Source organism: Grampus griseus (assembly GCF_964374135.1).
Source record: "Grampus griseus genome assembly, chromosome: 14".
NCBI classification, from domain to species: Eukaryota; Metazoa; Chordata; class Mammalia; order Artiodactyla; family Delphinidae; genus Grampus; species Grampus griseus.
The window spans coordinates 67,534,034-67,543,837 of NC_139008.1; the positions used below are offsets into that span (position 1 = coordinate 67,534,034).

The 9,804-nt window shown below is 42.5% G+C and overlaps 1 long non-coding RNA gene across 2 annotated transcripts; it reads left to right on the plus strand.

Moving 5' to 3' along the window:
- Positions 1-2,000: 2,000 nt before the first annotated feature.
- Positions 2,001-7,800, plus strand: LOC309833396. 2 transcript variants are annotated; one of them, XR_014297753.1, is made up of 3 exons: positions 2,001-3,659; positions 3,918-4,321; positions 7,655-7,800. It is a non-coding gene; the product is annotated as an uncharacterized lncRNA (long non-coding RNA). The 2 variants fall into 2 exon arrangements; XR_014297754.1 differs by having other exon boundaries at positions 3,918-4,034.
- Positions 7,801-9,804: the final 2,004 nt, after the last annotated feature.

The following is a 9,804-nucleotide window of genomic DNA, read 5'->3' on the forward strand; positions in this document are numbered from 1 at the left end:
GCAGAGATAGTAAGAAATTTAAGGTGCATGGTTTCAGGTGTCGGAGTCACCAAGTAAGACACAGCTCACATAGGCACTAGATGGAATGATGCTTTACTCACAGAAGAAAGCGAGACCTGCTTTAATAGCACTGGTTCCCCATGGTCAGCGGGTCCTGTCCTGCAGCTGACACAGGAAGATGGTCTGCATGTGCCCCTCATTGTGCTGCAGGAGGAGGACCCTGTTCCCTCTCCCCAGGAACAGATATAAGCAGTGGGGTTGGCCAGATGCCACTTAAGCAGAACAAAGACATATACATCAAACCTGTTAGCAGGGGAAAAATATTTGCAAACAAGGTGATATGCCCAGCACTAGCTGTGAGGGCTCCTTACCTTCCTGTTAGGAAATGTTTCAGGCCCCAGGAACACGTTCATGCAGCTGTGCAGGAGTCAACAGGCTGTGTATGACCACATTTCCCAACATATTTACTATCTGACCCTTTACAAAAGTCTGCCCATCTCTGGGTTAATGTAATGTGTACTTCAGCCCAACAAGAGACCATGATGACTGCTGAATTATTGGGGTATGAATTAATGAGGTCTCCATGTATTTCCTAACGTGCACTTTCAAAATATCAGATGCTTAGGTTAATTAGTTTTTGTCTCCCTGGACCAAGAACCCACTGGGTAATTGTGGACTGTTAGATATGCATGTGGGCTCAGAGCCAGGTTAGAATGCATTTCACTTCCCTGGGTAGGATCTTTGTGATGTTGCTCCCCTGGAGGATTCCCCTTCAATTAAATCTGATGAGTCCACTCGGCATGCTCTAAGCTAGAGCAAAGAGCCCTGAACTTGGAACCCAGGTGAAGTCCCAACTCCATCACTGCAGAATGGAGTGACTTAAGGCAAGTCACTTCACATCTCAGGTTGAGGCTGACTTACCCAGGAGACAAAGTATTTCCAGATCTCCCTAGAGATCTTCATCGCTGTGGTTAACATGAACAACTGCACAGAGAGGCAGCACAGGGAGGTTACGGGCACCAGCTCCAGACTCCAATGATCTGAGTTTGAGTCCCAGTCTCCCCACTTTTTAAATTGTATTCTATTTTATTTTATTTATGGCTGCGTTGGGTCTTCATTGCTGCGCGAGGGCTTTCTCTAGTTGCGGCGAGTGGGGGCCACTCTTCGTTGCGGTGCGCAGGCTTCTCATTGCGGTGGCTTCTCGTTGTGGAGCACGGGCTTGAGGCGTGCGGGCTCTGTAGTTGTGGGTCGTGGGCTCTAGAGCACAGGCTCAGTAGTTGTGGCGTGCACCGGCTTAGTTGCTCCTCGGCATGTGGGATCTTCCTAGATCAGGGCTCGAACCCGTGTCGCCTGCATTGGCAGGTGGATTCTTAGCCACTGCGCCACCAGGGAAGCCCCCCAGCCTCCCCACTTAACTGGTACTTTGGCCGAGTGACTTTACTCCCCTGTGTCTTGGTTTCATCATCTGTACACCAGGGATGACAATAATAGACTCGTAACTCCGAGGGTTATGGGGATTTAATGAATATTGCTAAAGTAAGCTGAGCTACATGAGTGTTTGTTAAATAAATAAAAGCTGTTTACTGTTATGGAACAATCAGTGCAAACTGGGCATGTGAGCCTGGGATGTGGTACAGCTGGACTCAGCCGTTCTTCTCTGGAGGCCATAGAGCAAGAACTGTGTCCTTTTAAAGTCACAGCTGTTGTGAAAAGATGCTGAAAAGGGGCACTGGCCAATTGCAGGACAGTAGCTAGGCCTCAAAATCAAGGCCTCCCAGGAAGGATGACTTGGAACAGTTTAGCCTGCAGATGAGAGGGCAAGTATGGTGGTGCTCAATGTACATAGATAAAGGCAGGCATAAAAATGGTTCTTATTTTGAGGATAAAAGTGGGGACAGGAGTTGGACGTTTCAGTGGGGACAGCTTCTGACCCACTATCAGGAAGACATTGCCCCACCAAGGCTGGCTGACCCTTCTTGTCCGGGGTGCTGTAGGGTACTTCTCAATTAAGGTAGAGAGTTAGACGAGATGAAACATACAAGGGCTCTCCCATATCGAATACTCCTGGACTCTAATATTTCTGTTGGCTTTGAGATTTGACTGCTGATACGTGTGGTAGGAACGAAGCCATTGCTTTTAAAGTTCCAAAATTTGAAGCTTGCCAAGAACTCTCTAAGAGTGTCTGCCCAGATTTCCTGGGCCACCTCCTGATGGATTGCTCAGCGGCCTGTCTTTACTCTAAACCTCCCCCACCTCCATGGATTATGAAACACGGGTTGGTGGTGACAGCCCCTGGCAAGGTCATAGAAAGGCATTATTTATCTGAGTGCTGTCATTGCTCAAGAACCTGAAGACAGACCTCCAGACCCTCTTGATATCGGCACTGGTTGCCTTCAAAACTTCCAAAGGGCCATCCAGACTTGACCCCTAGTTTGCCCAGAATGCAATGGCATCTGGATTTCATTTCAATGGCTTGACAGTCTATGAAGTCATTTCCAAGAGGGGCCTTCTTATCTGCCTCAACCAAAACAAGCATGTTCAGTCCTGGTTCTGAGGTAATTAAAGTTCATTAGGCTTTGGAAGTACATTACAGCATGACCTGTTATACATGAATTCAGATCGGCCATGGTTCAAATCAAGCTCTCTCTCCCCACCACCATCTACGTGGCCAACCATGGAACAGACTGGAAGCAAACTCCCTGGAGGCAACAAACAGTGCCTACGTGACCCCTTATCTGGGGAATAGTTACAGAGGGGATTCGCAAATCTCAATAGAACAGGGGCTGCAAACTCAGATGCCTTCAGGACCTGGGGAGGCAATAGGAAGGAGGCAATTTGGCCAGCTGTGGACAGGCAAATGTGTGACAACCGCTGTGTAGTTCAGCCAAGTGTCGCACGCCGGAAGGGAAGATCAGTATTACCAGATTGTCTGATTTTTCTAAGAGAATGTGGAATCCTGGATTTGCATGTAAAAATAGTTTTTTAATGTTGGCAACTAATTTGAATACCAGTTTGGAATTTTGTTTTTTTGGAATATCAGTTTGTCCTTGGAATGCCAATTTGTTTTGGAATGCCATATTGTCATTTTTGCACGTAGAAAGTTACTGTGTGCTGAGGACCTGTGACAGGAGTTTGCACAGCTGACCACAGTCTGAAGAAGACCACACCCCTGTTCAAAGAAGACTCTATTAGCCTCAGATCAGAGCCTGCAAGTACCTTCAAGTTAATCCAGTCCGACTACTTACAGCCTGCTGTAGAGACAGGAGCACTGGCCAGAGAGTGGAGAGCCCAGGTTCTCGTCCCAGCCCTGTCACTGATTCCCTGTGTGACCTTGGGAAAGTCTCTGTCCTTCTCTGGCCTCGGTTTCCCCTTCTGGAATTGGCCCAGAATATCTCAGGTCCCTGCCAACTCAGATGGTCTAGAACTCTGCCTGAGAGGAACCCCAAATTGAGAATCCTCAAAAACAGGGCTTGTTCTTAATTTGGGGTGAAATGGCTATTTTCAGAACCGGTTGTGCATCTTTGGAACCAGTAGTTCCAGAGCTAAGAAAAGAATTTACCGGAAAGGAGGCTTTGCCAGCAGCTTCTGGAGTTTTTGTGCCAAGATCTTAGGGCTGATGGAGGTGATCAGTTAGCATTCGTCAAGTGCCAATGGTGAAGGTAAGTGGGGCTTATGACAGATGGGAAATGGCAGGTGAGGGGGTCACACAGAGGCCTGGCTTCTTGTCCTGTTCTCACTCACTCTGCATCCCGGGAAGTCCTTCTCTGTCCCTGTGTTTCAGTTTCCTCTGAGGAAATTGTCTGGCTGGTTTCTGAGCCCCCTTTGAGCCCTGGAGTTCTGTGATTCTAACAAATTATGTTTCAGAGTTATAGTTTTATCATCTTCCCAAGGACTTTAATTTTTTTTTAATTCAACAGGTGTTTCTTAAGCACCCCCTGGTGATAGGCACTATGGATGCAGCTAGCAAAACCAGAAACAATCCCTGTCCTCATGGCACTTAGAGTCTTGGGGGGAGACAGACAGCGACCAATCAGGTAAAGGCACAGTGGGCCCGGCAAAGTGCTATGACCAGAGGATGAATTTTCAACAGGTGACGTGAACCTGGGTTGCGGCATCTTCCAGAGCTCACGGCCCCCGGTTTGCCATGTTGAGAGTCCAGAGGGAGGTGCCGAGGGGCTACCCCAATCCACAGAGACCACCAATAATCGCAGACAACATGTATGCAGCACCTTCTGGATGATGAACCCTTACATTCACCATCTCGTTTAATCCTCACAATAACCCTACGAAAGTAGGAAGGCCTATTAGCCCCATTTTGCAGGTGAGAAAACCAAGGCTCAAGGTCAGGTAGCTAGAGAGCACAGGACTGACCCAGGTCTGCATGCTTATGTGCTCTACCTCCTGGGCCCCTCTGGTGAGGATTATGGATGGTGGCTGGGTGGTATGGGGGAGCTGCTTTGGGGGATAAGGTGGCAAAGCTGAGAAGTCCAGGCCCTCCATCCCTGCTCCAGTGAAAGCAGCTGCACTGTTCCGTGTTGTGCCTTTGTGTTGTGCCTTTAAGGGACTATGTTAAATTTCACTGGAAAAACAGTTACAAAAACCAAACCAAACCAAACCAGATGGCATGGTGTTTCAGAGTGTGTGGCCTGAACTGAGAAAGTCCCAGTCCCAAGTCCCCACTTAGTGACCTGGGGAGCTAATAATAGGTCCTACCTCATGGGGACTCATGGGGGATTCCATGAATCAAGCCCGTAAAGCCTTAGCACGGTGCTGGGAACCGAGTAAATACTCAGTGGGGTGCTATTTGCAAGGAAAGATTTGCCTTTATCAAAGGGGTCTGTTGTTGGAAAAAAACCATGACTCTAGGCAGCGGGGAGACTTTGAAGGCTTTGAACAGGGTGAACCCACTCAAGTTTGTGCTTGTGGAGAAGCCCCTAGGCCGGCACCTACAGCCATCGGGGGAGCTGTTCCGTTTGCCACAGAACTTGAACTTGGTAGATAAGTCTGGTGGGGCCGGGGGCGGGGGCAGGAGACAGGGCAAGAGAAATGCCGTTGTGGGTTTTCTCTGAAAGGAAAGCCTAGGAGAAGGAAGTGGACAGCGATAAGATTAGGGATTGTTACAACATGTTCTGGAGCCATAAATCCTGGTTTATTTTACCCACTTTACCGAAGGATTAAGTTGATTCTGAGAGGAACCAGAAGAAAGGAGAGAGGCTGCCTCCCAGGGACAAGTGTGAGAAGAGCTGAGGTCCAGCCTGGGGAGAACCAGCCTCTCACTCTGAGCCCAGTTTCTTTCTCCAACACCCCTGGACACAGGCCATCCTGTCCCTGCTTGAACCCTTTCAGTGACGGGAAGCTCACTCACACACAGGGTAGCCTGTTCCGACAGGTTTATCTCTGAACGTTCAGAAGACCTTCTTGTCCCCCAAGTGCAGATCTTCCCCCCAGTAGCTTCTTTCAATAATTCAGTGGGTGATTATATGGAAACATTTTTAATATGTTTATTTTGAATCCAATAAAAATGCTAAATTTTCTTGTTAATTTAGATAACATAGTTGTAGATCATTTGGGGTTTCTCTATATATACTAATTATAGCACCTTTGAAAGATGACTTATTTCTTTTCCAACTCTTACATCTTTTATTTCTTTTTCTCGCCTCACTGCACTGGATAAGACTGCCAGTAAAATGTTGAATAAAATGGGTGCAGTGGGCATCCTTGACGTCCTGATCTCAAAAGGAAAAGCTTGCAATATTTTACCATTAATTATGGTAGCCACAGACATAATCTTTATCAAGTTATGGTAATTCCCTTCTGTTCATAATGTTGTAGATTATCATTTTTTTTAGTTTTAAAATCATGACTAAATATAAATTTTTTACCAAATGGTTCTCTGCGTGTAGTTTTTGTCCTTTAATCAGTTTATGTGCTGAATTGTATGAATAGATTTTCTATTGTTAAATCAACCTTGTGTTCCTGGGATTAGCCCACTTTTGTGGTATCCTTTTATATAGTGATTTATGTGGCTAACACTTTATTAAGGAGTTTTCATTTATATTTATGAGTAAAGTTGGCCTGTAACTTTCTTTTCTTGCTGTATCCTTTTGCTGTTTTGGTAGGCAGGTTATGTTACTCTCATAAATGAATTGGGGATTATTTACTGTTTCTCTGTTCTCTAGAAGCTAAAATTGTTTCTTCTTTGAATGTTGGATAGAACTGGCCAGTGAAACCATCTAGACTTAAAGTTTTCTTAATGAAAGGGATTTTCAGTGTTCTTAATTATTAGAGGACTCTCTAGGTTTTCTATTTTGTCTTGAGTCAAAATTGGTATATTACACCTTTCCAGGTTGTCCGTTTCATTTAAACTTTCAAATGTATTGACTCAAAGTTGTTCAGAATACCCTCATTTTTCTTTAATGCTGGCAGCCTCTGTAGTGATGTCCCACTTTTTATTCCTAATATTGTTTTCTTGGTGCCAGTTCTGTTTTTCTCTAGACCAGTTTCCTTCAGGGGTCTATCAATTTTACTACCTTTTCAAAGAACTGTCTTTTGGCTCTGTTTTAATCTTTGCTTTCTTATTTTATTATTTTCTGTTCATGCCTTTATTATTTACTTCTTCCTACATTTATTGAATTTGTCTTGACATTCCTTTTTTTTGACTGCGTTCTGTCTTAATTGCTGCGCGCAGGCTTTTCTCTAGTTGGAGCAAGTGGGGGGCTACTCTTCATTGCAGCTCGCGGGCTTCTCATTATGGTGGCTTTGCCCATTGTGGAGCACGGGCTCTAGCTGTGGGGGCTTTAGTAGTTGTGCCTCGTGGGCTCTAGAGCACAGGCTTAGGAGTTGTGGTGCATGGGCTTAGTTGCTCTGTGGCACGTGGGATCTTCCCAGACCAGGGATCGAACCCGTGTCCCCTGCATTGGCAGGCAGATTCCCAACCATTGCACTACCAGGGAAGTCCCATGCCTTGACATTCTTTTTACAACTTCTTGGAGTCGATGTTTATTTTATCAATTTTCAGCTTCTTTTCTTCTCTGACATATGTATCTAAGACTATAAATTTCCCTCTATGTACTGATTTACCTACACTCACAAATCTTTATATGAATTAATTTGCTATCAGTTCATTCAAAATATTTTTTAACTTCCTTTATCAGTTCTTCTTTAACCCATAGGTTATTTAGAAGTGTATTTAAAATTTTCCTAGCATATGGAAATTTCTAATTATCTCTTATTATTGATTTATACCTTAGTTATAAGAAATAGCTGGTTAGCTAATATGCTCTATATGATTTTGGTTCTTTGAAATTTGGTGAGACTGGCTTTATAGCCCAGGTTATAGTCAAATTTTGTAAATTGTTTTATGTGTCTGAAAATAAGGTGTTGGACACAGAGTTATCTATGTATGTCTGTTAGGTCAAGTTTTTTCACTGTTTTGTTCAAATCCTCTGAGTAGAGACTATAGGTTCCCACTCCGGCCTGGGTTTCCTCTCTTTTCTGGAGACATAGGCAGACTGCACTTCTCAGTATACTTAGAAATGGGAGAGAGTGTGTGACCAGTTCTAGCTAAAGAGATGTGAATGAAAATGATATGTGTAACTTCTGAGCCAAGGCAATTAAGAGCCAGTGTGCTTCCTCCACACTTTCTCTTCTTTAGAAGCATCTGTGGGAACTACAGAGTGAGATGGCAGAGGCATGTGATGAGAGCAGACTGGATCTCTAGGTCACTCCTTGGAGGAGAACTGTCCTGAGAATTGCCTGACTTCACTGGACTTTGTGTGACTGACAAATAAACCTTTGTTGAACCAAGCCACTGAGACTTCGGAGTTTTTTGTTACTGAGGCATAACCTATCCCTATCTGATAAATACATCTTTTATATCCATACTGACTTGTCTCCATGTTCTGTCAAATACTGAGAGAGATGTACTGAATTATCATTCTATTAATTTTTGTTTTGAAACTATGTCATTAGGTGTATATAAAATTAAGGTAGTTATATATTCTTATAAATTAAAACATTTACCATTATACAGCAGCCTTCTTATCTCTAGTAATACTTTTAATGATAAAGTCTCTTATTTTATGTTAATATAGTCACACCACCATTCTTTTGTAAGCTATACTTTATTACATCCTTTTACTTTCAATCTTTATATATCCTTATGTTTCCTGTATGCTGCTTGTAAACCACGTATAGTTGTATTTTTCAAATCCGAGCTATACAACGATCTTTATATTTTAACTGAAGCATTTAGTCTTTTGATATTTAATATAATTATTGATGTATATGGGTGTAAATCCACTCGCTTATTTTGTGTTTTCTTTTCATCTCACCCTTCCTATGTTATTTTTCTATTCTTTTTGGCTATTCTGAATTGATTATTTTTTAATTCTATTTCCCTTCTCGACCAGCTTGGAGATTATACATCTTTTCTGTTTTTTAAATGTTGTCCTTGAAATTACAACATGAATATTTAAATTTATATAGTCAGTACCTTTTATCTTTTCCCAGCCACTGCAATGCTACTTTGACATATATGCCGTAGTTTTCATGTATTATAATTCTATCAAATACTAAAGAGAGAAAGAAATTCTACTGGACATTAATATTATTGTTTATATATAGTTAATGTTCAAATAGACCTGCAGATGTATTTATCAGTTTCTTTGCTCTTCATTTCTACTTTTATCTCAAGCCTTCCATTCAGGGTTAATATTCCTTTTACACAGAGTATATCCTTTAGAATTTAATGAGGTTCTATGAGCAGAAAGTTCTGATTTTGTTTGTCTGAAAATGTCTTTATTTAAACTTTGTTCTTGAAGTACATTTTGGTGGGTATAGAATTTTATTTGGGTAGCTATTTTCTTTTGGCCCATCAAAGATAGCATTTCACCATTACCTGGCTTCCATCGTTGCTATTTAGAAGTCAGCATCACCTGTCATTCTTTTGAAGGTAATTTATTGTATTCTCTAGATGCTCCTTAGATTCTACTCTTTGTCTTTAATGTTCTTCAGCTTTTCTATCATGTATTTAGACATGGATTTATTCTTATTATTTAGCTGGGGGTTTGTTGGGATTCTTGAATTTGTGGATTATTAGCTCTCATCAGTTTTGGAAAGTTCTCAGTCATTATCTCTTCAATTATTGTGTCTGCCTCTTCTCTCTTACATCCTTCTGAAACTCTTAATAAACATATTTTAGACTTTCTCGCCCTGTCTTCAATGCCTTCCCAATTCTCTTTCATGTTTTACATCTGTCTATTTCTCTGTGGTATATTCTGGATCATTTATCTTCTGCTTCTCTAATTCTCTCTTCAGTTCTGTCTGATCTGCTATCAAGCTCAATTATTGAGTATTAAGTTTCAGTTATTAATAGTTTTCATTTCTAGAAGTTCTGTTTGGTTCTCTTTTAATTGTTCTAGGCACCATTTATGCTTTCCTGTACCATGCAGATATTTGCAAGATCATACTCCTTCCTTCTTGCTGTTCCCTATCTGGATTGCAAATCCTCACTTGTCCCTACCCATCCTCCACACCTGGATGTAAGTCTCACCTCCTTTCAAAAACTTTGGCCGACAGTTACGATGGAAATTAAAGCCACATTCATCATTTAATCATTTTGTGTTTACTCAACAAAAAAAACCTACTAAGTGCTAGGCAGTTTCTATGGGGGATACAATGATGCATCAGGCCTGGAACCTGCCATTGAGAAGCTGTGTCCTGGGAGGAAGCTGATATGAGAGAAAGGAAATGTAGAATGAAATCTGTATACCTTTCTTGAATGCCTTTTGTGTGCCAGTCACT